Genomic DNA, 21,146 nt, shown 5'->3' with positions numbered 1-21,146 from the left:
AAGAGTACCTATCTCACAGGGTTATGAAGATTAGAAATAATATATGGAAGGTGCTCGATAAACAGTAGCTATTGTTATTTCCCAAAGAAGACTCTTACTATATCAGGTGATGGTCTATGTGCCTGCCTAAGTCTTACTGGGACTAAGTCAAAAGCTAAAATGAACGAATATGATATGTGGAAATGATTCAGCAAGTACAGTCTGGAGGTTTTCCAAGGGACACGGAAATCAATTCATTTTATTAAGGGAAAGAAACACCAGCTATGGAGTAAGAGTAGCGACTATTAATTGAAATGTCACAGTCCTACTTTTAATTGTAAAGCCAAGGTTTCACAACCCCGCTTTGTGGCAAAACACAACCCCACACCTTTACTGGGGGCCTGGTTCAGGCCAGGACGTGATGGGCGGGCCGCTCTTAGGACTACCTGTCAGAGGACACTGGTTGTTCATGGCCCCCTCCATGTTTCTAGGGCTACAATCCTCACGGAACTGCCTCAGAGTAAATCTACTTTCTAGAAAATCTCAATATAGTTAAGACTCTACTATATTTTTATAATTAACAAGGCAAACATAACTCAATTTTTCTCCAGGAGGAAACTAATATTATCGCTATGCTCATTTTACTTTTTATTTTTATTTTTTTTAATTGAGGTAAAATATATACATGATTAAAAATCAAATAGTACTAAAAATCTAACAATAAAAACGGATGCCCCTGAGTCCACTGCCCAGTCTGTTTCCCCAGAGGCAGCTTCCTTCAGATTTCTAACTAATATCCTCATGTTGTTGTTTCTGGGCTCACCGGCATTATATATTAACTTATTACAGTAGTAGTATACTATCACCCTCCCTAACCCTCCCAAAACAGTAAAATCACAATTTTTGGTTAAATCAATAGTATTTACATTACTATGATGATATAAATATTATTCGCTGTGCTACCAATAACATACTATGAATGTCTCCTTTATTATATAACTTTGTTTATCCTGCAGATACTGCCTCAATTTTTTTTTCATTTCATTAGTCTTCTGTATACCTATTACTATATTTTCCCTCAAATATTTCAAAGATGTTACCACTTAGTGGTATTAATTTCCCAATACTAAAACACTTAAAATATTCTCAGTTCCATCTATTGACTTCTGTCCTAATTTTGCTGGATTTCGTTATCCAGTAGCTTGTGCCTTTCTTCTATTCTACTCTGACAGACTGGCTGGGTATAAAATTCTACATTGAAAATAATTTTCCCTACTTAATTTTGAAGGTATTTCTTCACTATCTTCTAGTTTCCAGTACTGCTGTTTAGAAATGCAATTCCACTCTGATGTTTAATCTTTTACATGTAACCTGCTTTTCTCTTGCGAAGCTTTTAGGATCTTCTAATATTCTCGGTGTTGAACTTTCACAATAAGGCTTGAAATGAGTCTTTTAAATATATATACTATGCTGGGCACTCAGGGAGCTAATCCAATTCAAAGATTTAAGTCATTTAGCTCTGGAAAACCCTTCACTAAGCTCTAAATTTTTTCCTAATACTTACTGTTTTCTAAATTCTCTTCTGTTTTCTTTCTGTTCTCTCCTGGAATTCCTACCAGATAGATACTGAAAGCTTGGGATTGAACTTCTGATTTTCTTATCTGTTCTCTCTTACTATCCATGTATTTATCTTTATATTCTGCTTTCTGAGATAGGCTATTTTCCAAGTCTTCTGGGAATTTTAAATTTTGGCTATAATATTTTCAATATTGAAGAGCTCATTCTTATTCTGATTGTTGTTTTTAATAATATACTCTTGTGTGATGTTTGCAGTCTAAGGATAGAAAAATTCCAAATTCTTCTGTTTCCTACACTGTCTTTATTTCCACCAAGTTATTTTTTGTGTGTGAATCTGTTTTACCCTTTCTCATATTAGAGACTTTTCTCCAATATTTAGAGAAATTTGGCTGTCCATTATATATGAGTGACAAACTAAAAAGTAAGCATAGAAGGGGCATGACAACTAGTGGACTTTAACGATGGAAGGTGTGAGCTGCCCTTTCCATCAAGAGAATTCCCAAATGGGCTTTTCTCTAGGACCATTCAATTTTGGGGTTTTTATCTCCCCAAAAAGGATCTTTCCATCCCCTATTTGGGTCCTGGCTAGTAGCTACTGGGAGAGGGTTGAGAATCTCACTATTCAGTATGCAGCCTTTAAAAAAAAAAACCTGCTCTTGCCCACCCCACTGTTTCAGCTTATCTGCTCCCCTAATGGGGTGTAATGCCCCTGAGTCCAGAGACTTTACAGGGCGGTTTCTCAATATAATACCTCCAGTCTCACGTTGGTGGGAAAGAAAGGTGGTCATCTAGCTATACTGGGCTGGGAAGCGGTATGAAAAATCTAAACAGACTTTCAATTGATCCCCCTTGATTTCAATGACAGGCCTTGCCACCCCTGGCTTTCTGTGGTATTATTAATGCCTCTAATTTCTGATTTTTTCCCCTCACATTCTTACAAGCAAAATGGCTCATTTCTAATCCACGTGTCTCTCAGGAGAGGTTAGGCTTCAGCTTTTGACTGCCGTTTTCCAAAAATGTGTTCATCTCTCCATTCATCCTTTGGGTTCTTTTTGACCTTATACATTTTCACTAAAAGAAAAAAATCTTTTTAGTGCAATTTCAGAGGGGCTTTGGGGGAGGGGGACAGAGATAAAAACAGGTCTGCAATCTTTAATAATTTTTTATCAAAACCGATTTTGCCCATTTTACAGATGTGACAGCTGAGGCACAGGCAGGTTAAATAACTTGCACAAGGTCTCACAGCAAGTCAGTGGCAGAGTCAGGAAAGGAACCCAGATCTCCACATTATATAACACCCCCTAGGCAGACGAGTTTTTGAACACCCGGCAGGAAACCTATTTAAAATTTGTTGCATGCTGCAGGTCTCAAATCTTAATATTGCTGGTGGTGCGGAAACAACCAAACACTGAATTCTGAAATCCAGTCACATAACTTAAAGTTAAGTTATAAACAGATATATTATTAAGCAAAAATGGTTTGGATACTCTTATTAAACTCTAAGTGCCTGAATTCAACTTAAAGAGATTTTACATGTTTTCATGAACTGTCTTTGTCCCTTCAGTTAACTTTTGAAATAAACGAAACAGAATTTTACTTTAGAAATCACAGAGTCTTGTTTGTTTGCTTTCGATCTGAATACTGAATAAAGATTAAGATATCTACAAAACAAATCAAAAACAGCAAGTTGTGACAACCCTAAAGGCCTCAAACTGCTATCTTTATAAGAGGGTAAACTTAGGCACACTAAGCAGAAATGCCGGATACAAGCCCAGGTGCTGGTTATTTACAAGCAACACTCTTTTTATTTTCAAACACTGGCACTGTTTTTGGCTTTTACAGTTTTGTTAACTTCGAACTGGAAAACCAGCGGTTAATTTTTTTCCTCTCTTTCCCTAAGACTAAAAGAATCTGCGAAAGCAGCAGACCAGGCAGAGGGGATCACGTTACTCTGGGGGTGGGGGAAGCAGGCAGCTGGAGGGGAGTGCGGAGAGAAGGGCCAGAAGGGAAAGAAAACAAGTCGTCTGGACGTCCCCACAGCGGGAGACCCGGCAGGGATTAGGGGGCAGCCCAGGAGCCCACGTTTCTCCATGTTCCCTCTGGGGCGGCTGAGAAAGTGTGGACCCCTCAGTCCTTAGGACCCTCTCAGCAGCCCACAGCCGCACCCACGAAAGCACACTTCTCCTTGGTAATTGTCACCAAGGCCTGAAAACGTAGACATGAAGCACTCAGGGAACATTAATGCTTGCTTCTTCAAAACATTCAGTACCAATTTATCCTGCTGTCAAGGTTTTAAACACACACAAAGGACAAATGGATCCTGAAGAATTCGCTTCCACTTCTTAGCCACCGCGGCTGTCCTCAGAGAGGCAATGGCATCTTTAAATGACGCAGTACTGCTCTTCTTCTTCCTAAAGTGACAGATCTGGTCTATTAATCCAGAACTACATACCAAGAAGAATGACTACAGTTAACACTGGAGAAACTGCTCTTTAAGTGACACGGTGGTGACATCGGGAGAAAACGGCTACTTGACAAGAACTATAAAACAAAGAGCTCTGCTTTCAAAGTCGCCCTGGCGAAGCTGTCCCCCTGTCTGCCACCCTTCCTACCAGCCGGTGTATCTATATGCAGTATAGCACCTCCCAAATCGGATTTAATCACTAAGTTACTTTCACATTCCCTAAGTGATAATAATTTATATATATTATGGCTACTTCACCATGAAGAACCTTCTGGTGACTCCTCAATAAGGTTTAGGCCAACAACTGCATATCAACTAGACTTTGACAAAAAAATGAATGGGAATTTCACAGACGAGTTACAGGAACCCGCAAACCCGACAATGGTCCCCCATGTCTGTTCTCTTCTTTCATCCTCAACCCTTAAGTTTGAGGCCTTAAGCCCCAAGTTTTAGATGGACACATCACCCCAGAATCAAGACAACATTTCCCAGCCTCTCTTATACCTGGGCATCACCACACAACTAAGTTTTCACCAATGGTAGGTGAGCAAAAATGATACATGCAACTTCTAGGTCAAGTTCTTAAAAGGAATGGACCCCCTCTCCTCTTCATACTTTCCACTACCCGCAAGGGGTCAAGACAGCCAGAGTGGCCATTTGGATCCTGAGGTAGACTCTCATCTTAAAGAGTAACAAGATAGAAGGAGTCTGACCCTGGGGAGTCCCCGCACACAGCCAGGAAGGCTAAGTCAGCCTGTTATAGGAGAGAGAAATAAACATCTAACTTGTTTAAATGCCTGGTATTCTGCATCTGTCGTAACAGCCATTAGTCTTAATATTAAAAGACCAGCTCTAAGTGGCAAAAAGCTAAGAATTCCCCAAATCAGCTGTGTTTTTTCTTTAGCTATTCAAAACTGTTATTTGGAGAGCAAGCATTTGAAAAAGTTCTGTAACCTTTAGAAAATGAGAAAGTGGTTTAAACGATTCCCATGGAACACAAAGCCCAGTGTCTAGTTCACAACATGCAAATGTTACACATTAACTATTATTCCTATTCACTGTCCTTTACCCTTTCCACAGTCTCTGGTTCTGGTGTGAGGAAGATAAAAAACCCATGTGTTCTATCATATATCTGATAAAGAACTTATACCCAGAACACAGAGAACTCTTGCCACTCGATAATAAGATAGTACACAAATCAATTTTAAAAAATGGGTAAATTTTGAATTGACGTGTCACCAAAGAAAAAATATGAATGGCTAATAAGCACATGAAAAGATGCGCGGCATCATTAGTTATTCAAGAAATGGAAACTAAAACCACAGAGAGATACTACTTCACATCCACTCGAATAACTATAATGGAAAAGGCAAATAACACCAAGTGCTGGTGAGGATGTGGAGAAAAGGGAACACTCCTACCCTGCTGGGATGCAAAATGGTACAGCCGCTTTAGGAAACAGTGTAGCAGTTTCCGAAAAAGTTAAACATAAACTTACTACAAGACCCAGCAGTTCTACTCCTAGGAATCTACCCTGGAGAAATGAAAACATATCCGCAGAAAGACCTGCACTTGAATGTTCTTAGCAGCATTATTCATGACGCATTATTCATAATGGTCAAAAGTTGGAAACAATCCAAATGTCCATCAACTGGTGAATGGATAAACAAAGAATTTCTAAAGAATAGAATGATAGTCAACAATAAAAAGGAACAAAGTACTGATATGTGCTACGATATATATATAAACCTCAAAAACATGCTGTGAAGTGAAAGAAGCCAGTTACAAAAAGATCGCCTATTGTACGATTCCATTTCTATGAACTGTGGAGAAAAGCAAGTCTAAAGAGATGGAAAGTAGATTAGTGGTTGTTGCCTGAGGGTGGGGGTGGGATGGACTGCAGAGGGGCAGAAGGGGCCCTTTTAAGATGACGGAAATGTTCTCAAGCTGGATCGTGAGGATGGTTGCACTCTCTGTAAATTACTAGAAATCGCTGGCTTGTACAACAAAATGGTAAATTTTATGGAATGTAATTATACCTCAAAAAAAACCTGTTACTAACAAAGGGGGAAAGCAATGTTTCCTACGATTTTGACACCTTTTCTTAATTGGGTATCATATAAAGGATAAGACAAAGGATTAGAAACGCAACAGTCTGGCTGCTGTGTTCCATGCTGTGAACCTAAAAGGACCATAGTATAGTAGTGCTGCTGGTTCGTGACATCTTATTCAGAGATGCTTCTAATGAGAGGCTCCTACATTCCCAGAGTAAACATGAAAGACACGACCCAGCTCTGACATCTCTCCTGACTCCCAGCATAATTCTGGCTAAGGAGGATGCGTGAAGGGGACGACTGTACATATATAACTGAGATGATCAAGACCTGTGTGGGAGAGAGGTGGTGTAGCTCAGGTTGATTAAAACAGAGACTTCAGAGGCTGCCAGCAATCTGGTGCTTCAAAGACTGGAATGCACAGAAACACATCTCCCACTCAGGAAGCACTTGGATGCCCTCACAAGCAACTGCAGCTTCCCAGCCTGCAGCCTTCACAGAGGCTGCAGCGCTGCCGCTCTGAGAGTTCCCAAATGTCCACCTTGACCCGTGTCTTCTGGACAATACAGTCTCAAATGCTAAATCTCTCGTAGAAACTGACTGTCATGGTAAATCAGTTCGATTTACGATCTACTGTAGGAAAATTTCCAGTTTCCAAAGTGCCGGGAGAACAAGTAACCAATTAAATACTGGAATTAATTAACAATAAATATTTCATGAGCCTTAAACTTCTGACAAAGAATTGCAAAAGTTAATCAGTCAATAATTCACAGTACTGTCCGGCCTCTCCCCTTACCTTTTCTCATTGGATCTGCAAAGCAACCCACGGGAAGGAGAGGAATGACTCCCTATCCCCAACGAAGCTGCAGTGGCTGCAGCCCAGCAAGGACTCCCACAGGAGGAGGGACTGGAGGAGCCAGGCACCTCTGAAGCTGAGACCCTACCAATGACCAAATGTGCCCAGTACAGCAGGCCCACGACACACATCCCTGGCAAAACAGAGGTTACACCAAAATAGAATGAGAAACATTTCCTGCTTTAAGGAGAACTGGGTCTTTTCCTTCACTTCTTGGTCACATCTGACAGGTACGACACTCATAAAACTCTGACTTGTCATCATTTGTCAAAGATCGAACTTATCAGAGATTTGAGAATGTCCATTCATTTGATAAGCATTACAGAGTTCGATGTAATGAAGACGATGAAAAGGAAGTCTTAAGACACACTTCTGGGCGTCCGAGGATGCAGTCTTGGGGGAGAGGGTGGAGAAGGGAGGAGCAGCCGCTGAACAAGGAATTATAAGGGTGAGAAAAATGCAGTAATAGCTATATGTACAATAGCTACAGCAGCCCAGAGGAAGTGGCTCATTCTGCCTAGAGGTGTCAGGAAAGCCTTCGTGGCGGAGAAGCCCACAGGGCAGAAGCAGCGGAAGAGGCTTCCTTGTTACCATTTCCCCTTCAGAGCGAACCACATGGAGAAGGCGGACAGTCTGCTCTGCCTGGCTGCGATCGAGAATCCTGACGCCTATTTCAACACGTCCAGAGCAAGCGAGCCAGGAAGCCTAGGCAAAAACAGCGTCCAGAGCCTGGGTGTTCGACTTCCTGCCAGTGAGTTGTATAAAGACAGGGGTGCGGGGTGGGGACTTCTCGGGCTTGTACACGGTCTCCGAAGGATTAAAAGCGCCAATTAATCAATTCCTCGGCTTTCCACTGTTTAAGGGACAAAACTGTCTTCAACTTTGTCCTACAGCAGCACATGAAGGAAATGCTAGCTCCTGACCCTACCTGAGGTTTACATTTCTGATTCCTGGTTCTCAAGAAGCCCCAAGGGGGAATTAGGCAATATTCAATATTTATCAAAATTGCAAATTTATTTAACCATTGACCCAGCAATTCTATTTGGGGGAGGATTTACTCTAGATTTACCCACGTGCGCATGCATGCACGCAAATATGAATACACACATACATCACTGTAGCATTGTTTAAATAGCAAAAATGTCCAACATTAAGGTAAAAATAAACTCTGGTCTAAGCCTTCAAAATGGGGTATATTTATGCCTGAATGGGGCACAGCTTTCCAAGAAGTAAGTATTTATTTAAAGAGGAGTCAATACTCGGATCCTTGATTTCATATATAATCTTTTCTAAAACTGATTCTGCCTGAGAACGGCTCTGCCAGTCCACCCTCTTCTTTGTGTGTATTTTTAAAAATTGAGATAGAATTGACATAACATTACATTAGTTTCAATACAATATTATTAATTATAGTCATCATGCTACACACTAAACCTTATGACATTCATTTTCTAACTGGCAATTTGTACCTTTTGAGCCCTTTCACCCATTTTGCCCACTCCCCACCCTGCCTCAGGCAACCACCAATCTGTTCTCTATATTCATGAGCTCAGTGTTTAGATTCCACATATAAGTGAGATCATATAGTATTTATCTTTGTCTAACTTATTTCACTTAGCATAATGCCCTCAAGGTCCTTCCGTGTTGTCACAAATGTCAAGATCTCATTCTTTTTTATGGCTGAATAATATTCTATTACCACATTTTCTTCATCCATTCATCCATCGATGGACATTTAGTTCCTTTCCATATCTTGACTACTGTAAATAATGCTGTAATGGACATGGGGTGCATATATCTTTTCAAATTAGTGTTTTTCATTTTCTTCAGATGAGTGCCAGAAGGAGAACTGCTGTGTTGTATAGTAGTTCTATTTTTAATTTTTTGAGGAACCTCCGTACTGTTTTCCATAGTGGCTGCATCAGTTTACATTCCCATCAGCAGTGCACACGGGTACCCTCTTCTGCACACCCTCACCAGCACCTGTTACCTCGGCTCTCCTTTCCTGATTGCTGATTTCCCAATTACTCCTTTCCGCCCTCACAAAGAATCTCTCTCATAAGTCTCCACAGGTTTAAAAATTCCATAGTTGTACCCAACTATGGTACAATCTGTGAATATATCACTTCACAAGGGCAGTTTTATTTGAGAGCAAAGCAAAGAGAATGTCGTTAAGAAATAAATACTAAATATTTTGCAAATGTTTATTGTGTACCTACCAAGAGCCAGGTTACTGTCCTAGGCTCTAGGATTACAACTGGTACACACATACAAAATCCCTGCCTTGCCAGAGTTCACATCCTAGTGGGGGGAGGGGAGACAACAAAATATATTAGTAAATTATAGACTATATAAGAAGGTCAAAATTGCTAGGGAGAAAAAGCAGGTAAGTGGATGCTGAGGATGGGGAGTAGAGATGGGGGCTGTCATTTTAAATAAAGTGATCGGAAACCATCACTGAAGATGAAAACTGAGCAAAGACCCAAAGGAGGTAAACAGTGAACTATGGGGGAAGCATTTTCCTTGCATAGGGAAGAGCAGGTGCAAAGGCACCGAGGCAGGGAGGATGACTCGGCAAGGTTCAAGGAAGAGCAAAGAGGCCAGTGTGAATGGAACAGAGTCAGCAAGAGGGAGAACAGAATACAAGATCTGTCAGAGGCTGCACAGGGGGTACAGAGATCCTTTGTGCCTACAGCGATTGTCAGGGCTTTGGCTTTTACTCTGAAGGAGCTGGGAAGGGCTGGAGGTGTGGGGCAGAGGAGAGACAGGAGTCTGACTACATTGTGAAGGATCACCTGGCTGGCTGCATAGGGAGAAGAGACTGACAGGGAAATCAGCAAAGCTGCGATGCCCTCGGAGAAGGAGCTCGGAGGGGGAAGTGTTTGTTCCCTCCTTTTCCACTTTCAGAATAGGTCGTGTAGAATTCATATCATTTCCTCCTTAAATGTTAGGGATTCGCCAGCGAAGCCCTCTGGGCCTGGAAATTTCTTTGTGGGAAGGTTTTTAATTACAAATTCAATTTAATAGGTTTGTGGCTACTCAGGTTGTCTGGTTCTTCCTGAGTGAGCTTTGGTAGTTTGGGTCTCTCAAGGAATTCATTTCTTCTATTCACGTAATATATTTTTAATATCGGTAGAATCTGTGTGGAATCATGTCTTTCATTCTTGATACTACAATTTTTATATTCTCTTTTTTATTTTGATTGGTCTGGTAGATGTTTATCAATTTTATTGCTCTTAAAGAACTGGTTTTTGGTTTTATAGATTTCTATATGGTTTTTACATTTTCTACTTCATTGATTTTCACACTGTGTTTTGTGTGTGTGTGTGTGTGTGTGTGTGTGTGTTTGTGTAATTGGGGTTTCCTATTTCTAGTTTTTCTAGTTTTCATTTTTCTAGTTTCTTAAGGTAGGAATCGAAGATCACTGATTTGAGACATTCATTCTTTTCTGATACAGGAATTAAATGTTATATAAATTTCCCTTTAGCTCCATACTACAAATTTTATGTTGCATTTTCACCTTCGTTCAGTTTCAAATACTAATTTCACTTCCGGTTTTTTCTCTCTGACTCATGGTTTAATAGTTTTCAGTTTCCAAATATTTGAAAGATCTTCTAGATTTCTTTCTGTTACTGAATCCTCATTTAATCCTACTGCGATCACAGATCATACTTTCTATAAACTGAATCAGTTCACATTTATTGAGACTTTTTTAATGGCCCAGAAAATGGTTTATCTTGGTAATAATTCTATGCGCACTTAAAAAAAAATAAAGTATATTCAACTGTTTTGGGGTAGAGTGTTCTATAAATATCAAGTAAGTCTATTTGGCTGACTATATTGTTCAAATCCATTATGTCCTTACTGATTTTGTCTACATGTTCTATCGCTTACTGAGTGAGGGGTGTTAAATCACCAACTGTAATTGTGGATTTGTCTATTTCTCCTTGCAGTTCTATTAGTTTTTACCTCATGTGTTCTGAATTTGTTAAGACATGCATAAACATTTAGGAATAGATCTTCTTAATGACCCCTTCTTCGTTATGAAATCTACTTTATCTGATAAAGCTGCTCAAGTTTTCTTTTGATTAATATCAACAGAGTATATCTTTTTCTACTCTTACTTTTAACCTATTTGTATTTTTATATTAAAAGTGAGGATTCACTGTAGGCAGCATATAAATGGGTCTTACTCTCTTATTCAATCTGACAATTCCTATTTTTAATTGGGATGTTTAGACTTTTACATTTGATTATTGATATGGATTTTAATGTACCATATTACTATTTGTTTTATATTTGTCCAATCTGTCCTTTCTTCATTTTTCCAAGTTTTTCTGCCCTATTTTGTATTATTTTTATGATTACATTTTATGTTTGTTGGCGTATTAACTATAATGCTGATGCTTTAAAGTCTACCGCATACATCTTGAACTTATCACAATCCACCTCCACCTTCAAATGATATATTACTTCACTTATAAGAACCTAACGAAGTGTTATTTCTGCGTCCCCCGCCACTGTTTGTTTTCTTGCTGTCATAACTTTACTTCTACATGAGCTAGAAAGGCCACAATGTGTTATCACTGTTTTTGTTTAAAAAACACCTTTTAAAGAGATTTAAATAAGAAAAAAAAATGGATATATTTACCCATTTGTTACCCTTTCCAGTGTCTTCATTTCTTTTTGTAGCTCTAGCTTTCCACCAGGTATCAATTTCCTTCTGCTGAGGGCATTCTTTAATATTTCTTATAGTACAGGTCTGCTGGTAATGAATTCTTTTAGTTTTTGTATGTCTAAAAAAGACTTCGTATTACCTTTGTTTTTGAAAGATATTTTCACTGAGAGAAGAATTCTAGGTTGACTTTTTTTTCTGTTACTTTAAAGACGCTGACCCACTGTTGCAGAGCTTACAATGCTTCCAAAGAAAAATCTGCTGTCATCTTAATCTTCACTCTTTGTGTCTTTTTCTCTGGATGCTTTTAACGTATTTCTCTATCACTGGTTTTAAACAATTTGATTATGAGGTGCCTTGATGCCGTTTTTCATGTTTCTTGTGCTTGGGAGTTCCTTGACATTCTTGGATTTGTGGGTGTATTACTTTCATTACATCTGAAGATTTTCTTTTTTCAGTCATTGTTTCTTCTATTACTTCTTCTGTCCCTCACACTCTCCCTCCTTCAGGTACTTCAATTACACATATATTTAACTACCTGATGTTTTCCCATACTTCACAGATGCTTTATTCATTTTTTTCAGGCTTATTTCTTTGTGTTTCATTTTCTAAGTTTCCATTATTAAGTCTTTAAAATCATTAATCTTTATTTTTACAATATTTATTCTGACATCAATCTCACTCAGTGTATTTTTCATTTCAGACATTGTACTTTTCATCTCTAAAAGTTTATCTTCTATGTCTCTACATAACACATTCATTCTTCTGGCTCCTTAAATATATGAAATACAATTGTAATAGCTATGCTGTTAATATTTACTACTTCTATCATCTGTGTTATTTCTGGCCAGCTATTGGTTGTATCTTTCTACTTCTTCACAGACTCAGTAATTTTCTAGTGAATGACAGACACTGAATTTTCTCACGTTGGGTCCTAGATAATTTTGTATTCCTAAAAATATTCTTCAGCTTTGTTCTGAGATACAGTTTGAAACAGTTTGATCCTTTTGTGTCTTGCTCTTAAACACTGTTAGGCAAGACTAGAATACCATTTATTCTGGATTAACTGAGGCAAGATCTTTGTGATGATTAATTTTATGTGTCAACTTGATGGGTTACAGAGTGCTCAGATATTTGGTTAAATCTTATTTTGAGTGCTTCTGTGATGATGTTTTCGGATGAGATTTACATTTAAGTCAGTAAAGCAGACTGCCCTCCCTAGTGTGGGTGGGTCTCATCCAGTCCACTGCAGGCCTGACCCTCCCCACAAATAAGAGAGAATTCCTCCTGCCTGATAGCCTTCAAACTGGTATGTTAGTTGTTATGTAATAATGGGATTAAAACTTATGTGAATTTATGTTGTTTATATTCATACAAAGAAACATGAGAAATATATAAAAATCTAATTTTAGTGTTTACTCAGAGGAGAAATGAGCATGGGATGACCAGGTAAAAGGTACAAGCATCAGAGTAAGATTTCTCAAGCAACCCTTTCATATATTAATTTTTAAGCCAGTAAATGTTTTATTTTATTTTTTAAAAAAGTCATCGCTGAAAAGAGGACTGGCCTGGCTTACTAACATCAGAATGCTGGAATCCAATATGGAGTTCTCGGGAATTCAAGTCTTATAGGAATAATGACTTTACAGTAATTAAATCACCTTGGATTGATCCCACAGCAGATTTATCCTACCACAAAAGCAACAACTTAAGTAATATTTATGCTCAAAAGAAGAGTTAGACTGTGAGCTCCTCAGAGGCTGAAACTTCGTTTGATCCATCTTTGTACACCTGGGACCGAGTCCTACACACAGCCACTCATTATTGGTGAGTTGGATTGACTGAATCGATGAACTAATTCCACTGCTAAGCAAATGGAACTATAGTGAGGTCCCACAAGCCCTGTTTTCTAAGGATAGTGACAGACACCTAGTGTTGGACGGTTGGTTCACTGGCACTTCATTTGGTGACACCTGGCCTTTGACCAGATTCTGGGGATGTGAGGTTTGCATAAAGACCATTCTTACTAACTCCATTCTTGAAGGGTGTTGTTCTTAGTCTGACCCTCTGGGCCAAACACCTGCTCAATTCATATTTTAAATCACATGCATCTCTCCCTAACTGGTATACTTCAATCAATCTGAAACTGCAGTTCCACTTTGAAAATTTTGTTATGAACAAGACCTTTCATTTGAGAGACATATTAAATTCAAAACAAAAAAAGGGGAAAAGCCTCATGAGGAGATTCTCTGTTTTGCCTGTCTAAAAGACAGATCACGTTGTTTAACTGGGAGATCTTTGTCTGTTTTCCCTTACTTAATAAGTGCTGGCTTTTTAGGACATGGCTTAACAGAACTGTCAAAGACCCGAATGACTATTTAAACCAGCTGTACTGACTTTAGCTCTTGTGGGTTTCAGTGGTCATGTCAAAATGGGTTTTCTTACATCTAAGTCTTCTCTCTTTACAGAGAGAAGATAATCAACTATTTGTATCTGTATGAAGCCAGCTTCCTCTCCCTTCTTTCTTTCCTTCCTTCCCATTTTTTCTCTCTTCTTGGGAAAACTCTGTAGATTAATTAATCATAGATAACTGCCCTGTCATTATGTGCGTAACTACAACAGATAAATAGTACAGAACTTCCATAAGAAAGAGAAAAAAATTAAATCATCTGTGCGTCTACTTTTTCCTTGTTGAAACTGAACTCCAAAGAAAAAGTTTAAATGTGTGTTTGGGTAATGGTCTTGGTTCCTATACTTAAAACTTAGTATATCCAAGAATCTTAAAAATCTTTTTGGATATATAACCATAGTAGGTTTATTTATATTAAAATGTTCATATAATATTCCTAATAATTAATGATTTTTAGACTATAAATCAGAGTTAAAATTCGCTTAAAAACTCTATGCTTCTTCCTGATTTTATTACGACGTAAAAATGTTATAATGTAACATTATATGTTACATTTTACACGATATAAAAATGTTATATGCTGTAAAAAAATGTTTAATGTTAATAATTAAGACTTGGGTTTAATTTCTCATGATTTAAACTTTCTAAATTAACTATATTAGTTCTATCGGTTGAGTTAAGACCTGTATCCGCAAATTGTTTAAAATTACAAAAATATAAAACTGTACTTAATTAAAAGAATTCATAATAAAATCTTTTTTAAATGATTTAATCTCATGAAGTCTTATAATGCTTCAAATGAAAGATCTGATGTGTTGGCCTAATTGCACTTAACAAAGCTCACTCTCACCCTCAACCTCACCATGGTACACTGCTTACAGACGCGGACATCTCTGGGAGGACGAACACAACTCCAAACACTGGTGTCAGTAAAGCCTCCTTTCCTCGTGGCACCTTAGATCCAGTTTTATGACTCTTCCTGCTTTATCCACATGTCTATTAAGGCTGAAGCATGGGCCAGAAGGGAGGCCCTTGGGGTTGCTCTGAATTTATACATCACAGAGTGGGGTTGGTATGATACAGTTTTTGTTTGCTTCTTCCATCCCTCTTCTATTCTTAAAGAATTCATTGCTCCTATGGGAAGAGGCCTAAGGAACAAAGTCGAGAAAGGGCTGGGAGGAAATATTGAGGACACAGGTGCCTTATTCCATTCAGATAACAAACTGCGTCAAGGTGCTACGGAATTCCCAAGAAATAGAAAAAGCATGCTGGGAATTACCAGTTCATCTCATATCCTCTGTATTTTCACTGTTTTTAGTAGTGAGAAAGCTCGGTGATGACTCTCAATTCGCCAAAAGAGTCTTAGATATTGTAAATCTACATTTACTTTTCACTTAGGCACAAATCTCCTGTGCCTTGTCCCTCATCTACCTCTTCTGATTATTCCAATTATACACTTAGCAACTTTAGATTAACTTAATAGGAATATGTTACAGATTCCATTGCAAGCAAAAACTTAGCAACAGTCATTACTATACCTTTTGTAAATCCCACACTTAATATTGGGTCCAATGTCTTCTCTGCTTTTTATTAATAATGTCTAAAAAGTAAATTAAGTTGTACTCTGAGAAGCAGAACATCTACTTTTATATACTGGTGTAGGATAAAATGTTTTCAAAATGCAACCTAGAAAGAAATTCCTTAAACATTCAGAAGCCAGGATATGGAACAAACAATAGTGGTTACTAGTGAAGGGGGTGATCAAAAGAGACATTTACTTATTTTAAAATGTTGCATAAATACTGCCTTTTGAATAAAAACAATTTTTCTCAATTCTGACCTGCTGAAGAAATGAAAATCAAAGACGGGGTAAAAGGAGAGAAAAAGAGAGGGGAATAGAAAAAGGAACCTGGTCTAACCTTTTGCTGCACTGTTTCAGCTTGAGAGTCTGTGGCAATAGAAATTTGCACCTGGAATCACAAACGCACTAGCCCTGGGAGCGGAAGAATATCCTGTGTTCTTTTATTGCTAAAATATGCCGATGTGGAAAATGCCTGGAATAACTGTCAAACGCAAACAGTAAAGGTCTTGGCAACAAAGACTTAAATGTAACTAGCACGTTGAATGTTTTGTATTCACCACCCAATACTTAATAAATATGGAGTTAAGGTATGCAAAGCACTCAGAACAGTGCCAGACAGAGTTAAGACTAATGTAAGTGGCTTGCTATTATCATCTCAAACTATACTCTAGGTGAAAAGCATTCACTGATTGATTCATTCATTCACTCAATAAGTTTCTACTAAACATCTACTACTATGTGCCAGCTAATACGATGTGTGCTGAGATCTGAATAAGCACAAAATGGGCACAGTCTCCATGCTAAGGAAGCTCACAGTCGGGGGTGAGGGGCACTGAACAAAGTACCACATTAATTAATATATAATTATAAACTGAGATTAGTTCTTCAAACGGAAGACTAAATCCTGTGAGAGAGCATAACAAAATGAAAGTTTATATAAAAAGTTCTTAACGAGTTACATATATGTTTTATAAATTCCTATTTTTAAAAGGTTCTCTCATTAAAAAAAATTTTAATAAAGTATAATACAAACTTGTTTTAGAAAAGTCAGAGTAAAAACTCCTATTATCTTATTTTGTATTTCCAGTTTTTTTAATTTAATTTTAATATTGTGGTATCATACCTACAACAGAAATTTATATATCATTTAAAAATATACTGATTACTTAATTAACCAAGCCCTGGCATTTTACTAAGAATTTTTCATGTTTACAAAGTGAAAAATACTTTTTCTCTAATTTATCTTTTTTGTCAGTTGAGATTTCTAGATATTAGAGTCCCGTGAAGGGTGTAATACCTGAACAACAAAGGAATTTGGTAAATTTTACAAAATAAATGTACCAAATTAAATATTTAAGCTATTGAGTAAGATAATCAATATATCATACATGTATACAACCCTTTCATAAGGGCAACATCCTAAGTGCAGAATGTCATGCTCACGCACTTATGATACTGTTGAGAAAACATTTTTTTTAAAAAAGAGCAAAGGAACAGCTACAAGGAACAGACTATTCTGAAATCATTTCCAGGAACACGGTTTGTTTAAACAAAATGTATTAAGTGAAACCAGCTGCATTAAGGGTCGATGCCATCTGAAGTGGAATTTTAAAACCACCCACTTCATAATATCAGAGTAATTGTTCTTTCCTGTTGCTATAAATGAAGAATTCAATGGCCGACTAGCTATATTACAGCATGACAAGGAGCAGTGCGCCAATTAACAAAAGACCCACTTGTAGTGCATGTGGATGCTCGCAAGAAACCCTTGTGTCTCACTAGCTAGTCCAACTAGTTTTATGCTTCTCACCACTCATCAAACAGTGCTGAAGAGATGCGAAGGGCATCTGTCATTCTTTTGAGGGTATTAGGAGGGGCCTGCAGTCAGGAGTAATCAGCATATTCTGCTGGGGGGTCAGTTGATGATGCTTTCACACAAACTGACCATAGAAAACTCCACTATTTAAAATGTGCTCTGTGGAACTCTAATAAAATGTATGCTTTTTTCCTTTCTGCGAATTAAAACATCTAAAGAAAAAATGGAACCTACATCATAACTAAGGTTTCATTATTTAAAATCATTTTCCTTAGCTTATAACAAAAGCACAAGAAAGAGCTTGCTTCTCTGAAGACTTCCTAGCGGCAACATATCTGGGGAACGCTTGGTGAAGTCACGTGAACCAAGTCAGTAACAATCACCCGTTTTGAAAGTGTTTCCCAATGTGTCACCAGTACTGCCTAAGTAGGACTGTAATCAAAACAATGCAGTTGAGAAACGCAGCCATTAATCATTTTATTTTGGAAACCAATTAGGGGATGATGAAAGAAAAAAAAACAGTGATTCATTTGTTTTGATGAAATCTGGCCTTCAAAAGATAGAACAGGCCAGGAAATACACATATTTTTATGTTCTAAGGTATCTTAAACTTGGCCTTTAAAAAGATTCTTTCCAAGTTCACTAAATGAACAAAATAATTCAGCTAGTTTATGAACTTGACTATGACATATTCTGCTAATTTACAAATGTAAATGAATACATACATATATGACTTCAGGGCAGTCACAAACTTTGCAGTCTGAAGCACTTAAATCAACAAGATGGCAATGATCCAATGATACCATGATCCAATGTCATCTTTAGAATAATGATGGCTTAGTTTTGACACCTCACTTATTAGCTGGGTTTACCTGCCTCTTTAAAAGCAGGCAAAGCTCAATACTAAAATTCAAGTCAAAGGTGCAATTCACAACACAGCTTGTATGGGCTCGAGTTGTTTCTCAAGAAAAATAGTCTGAAACTTCTAAAATGCATGGAGAGGATAATAGCAACAATGTCCTGAAAGGTATAAAGAATATTCCAATTATAGTAAATCCCAATGAGTATGGATACCCGTAGTTAAAATTTTAGGGTAATTCAGGGTTCACAATACTTATGGAGAAGAAAAATGCTAAGTAACTGAAGAGCTGAGGAAATGAGGAGCAAAGTAAATCTTTGGAAAAAACTTCTGAAGAAACTCATCAGTACTGGCAGGAATACTAAAAATACGCAAATTCCATATGATTCTTACTGGCTGATTAAAGGGCGCTGTTCCTTAGCACCATTTGTAAGCCATTACTCTGTAGAGACAAGGCGGTATAAGTGGAGCGCATCTGACCAGAAACCAGAGAGAAGCCTTTAGGCCCAGTCCTGAGGCTCTGCCACTTCCTTAACTTCACGACCACAGACAAGTCCTTAACCTCTCTCTAAGCCCTACAGACTCTATCGGCACAGCTGGGATAATAACTGCCTTCTCATATGATAACCAAATGAAATGTCATAGGACCAATGTTGCCAAGTACAACTATGTATATAGAAGGTGCAGTATTATTTGAACTATTAAAATCTACTACTCGACATTTTTCACATATCTTAAACCCTCTTATTCCCTCCCCCAATTCAGTACTTCCATGCTTTGTGCCATCCAGGGCCCCATGTCAGAAATCATACTGACACGGCTACTGGCTTGTCATGGAGAAAGGGGTACAAGTGGAGGGGGAGGATGAAGATACCCATGAAGGACCAATGGGGCTCTTGAGAGCAGCTGACGGGAACTGGAAAGAAGAGACTCAAGATGACACACGGTGAAATGAAAGTCGTCATGCTCCTGGCAACACACCAGGGAGGCTTTTGGTTCCTTGTGGCCCCAGGCTACCATGTGGCCTCTTGAAGGGCAGAAAGTAAAGGTCTCAGTTGGAAGGACCAACTCAGCATTGGGAGAAAAGGAAAATGATGCCTTAGCCATGGGAAGCTTAGAGCAAATTCCCAGAGGCTGTCATGACTTAGCTTAAGCGATGGTGTGTCCTGGCAAAAATGTAGGGCAAGTGAACCCCAAGGCACTCTATGCTTACTTCCTGGACATAAACGCTCTTGTTTTCATTGTTATTTCTTACTCTCATTCTGTCTGGCTGGAAGAAAGACGATATGGGTCTAAGTCCAGGCTCAGTTCTAAACTAACTGGAGTCTTTAGGCAAGTTAACCTACTTCTCTGGGTCTCTTTAACGTTTTCTTAAATTTTAAACCTTCTTTCTTGGGATCATTTCCCTTCTTGAAATACATCCTTGAAAATGTCCTATAGTGATGTTTTCAGTGGTAAATTCCTTTTGTTTTCATTTCCCTGAAAATGTCTATTTCATTTTCAGTCTTGACAGTTTCATGGCTCTACAATTCTAGGTTAACAGTTATTTTCTCTGCCTACTTTGAAAATATTATCCTACCATTTCAGGGTTTCTACTCTTGTTATAGAAAAGCCAGCTGTCACTCTAACTGTTGTTCCTTTGTAGATAATCTGTCTTTTTTCCTCTAGCTATTTTAAGAATCTTTTCTGTCTTTGATATTCTATAGGTTCACTGTATATTTAGACATGAATTTCTTTCCTTTTGACTGCTTTGGAATTTGATGGCTTCCTGAATTTGAAAATTTGTTTTCTATCACCCTTACACCAAGGTCAAGAGTGGCCTCTGTTCTAGCCTCCACAACTTAAGGGGTGTGAAGGCTCAGGGGATGTGCTGACCCAGAGCCTGACTACCATACTCTAGATATCCAGGACCCTACCTAATCCGCTCCAATCCCACGACCCACATTCGGAGCTTGCATGTACCTCTTTCCCAGGTTTACTCTGAAACAGGATGCACCAGCAGTGTGGGCACAGGCCAGAGGGATCCTCAAGTGGCATGTTTGTCGGGAGTGTGCACAGAGTTTAGATCTGGAGGCTGAAATGTCTATGTGTGTATAAGACCCTTCATAGTGCAGGAAAAAGCTGGGGGAAGAAAGAGAAGACAACGGGGCCACAGGCCAGGGTCTGGCTCAGTCTGTATTGCTACAAGCCAGTGCAAAACTCTGTAGAGTTCGAGAACCCTAAATTTAAAACCTGGCCTTCCAGTTATTATGAAGGTGTACTTGTCGAGGTCAAAGTTAGAACATATTTTATTTAACAGTTTATTACACCTGCAACTTTTAAATACTTAGATATATGGTTTGTGGCCTCCATTTACACTGTTGCACTAGCCTCCAAAAATGACAGGGAAAGGCCTGATGTTGATTATGAAAATTCTCACTATGTTTCAATAGCGCCTCTTTGACATTCCCTATAGCATCGCCTTCTAGAAATTCAACTAAACATAAGTTGGGGTTTCTCACTATATATTCTCTTCATCTCTCATATTTTCCATCTCTTTGCCTGAACTGCAGCCTGTCTTATTTCTTCATATTCATCTTCCAGTTCACAAATTCTCTCTTTAGCTATATCTATTCTGATATTAAAGTCCTCCTTGAATTTTTTTATTTCAATGCTTATGCTTTTCACTCTGGGAATTATGTTTTTTTTTTTAATAAATTTACCTGGTTGTTTTTGATGGTACCTTTTTCTTTACTCATATTTTCAATTCCTTCTTTTGTTTCCTCAAAGGTACTAAATGAACTTATTTTATATTCTATATCGATTATTTCCAATGTCTGAACTCTTCAGAAGCCAGGGTTTACTATTATTTCTATTGACTCTTGCTTATGATT

The 21,146-nt window shown here is 38.2% G+C and overlaps 1 protein-coding gene across 1 annotated transcript in view; it reads right to left on the bottom strand.

The window, feature by feature from the left end:
- Positions 1-21,146, bottom strand: part of ABL1 (ABL proto-oncogene 1, non-receptor tyrosine kinase) — a 115,005-nt gene that overhangs the window by 46,155 nt on the left and 47,704 nt on the right. The window lies entirely within an intron of this gene.

Source organism: Pteropus medius, unplaced genomic scaffold (assembly GCF_902729225.1).
Source record: "Pteropus medius unplaced genomic scaffold, Ma_sr-lr_union100, whole genome shotgun sequence".
Lineage (NCBI taxonomy): Eukaryota > Metazoa > Chordata > Mammalia > Chiroptera > Pteropodidae > Pteropus > Pteropus medius.
Note: the sequence above shows the minus strand (reverse complement) of the source record. Positions and strands in the feature narration are given on the sequence as shown.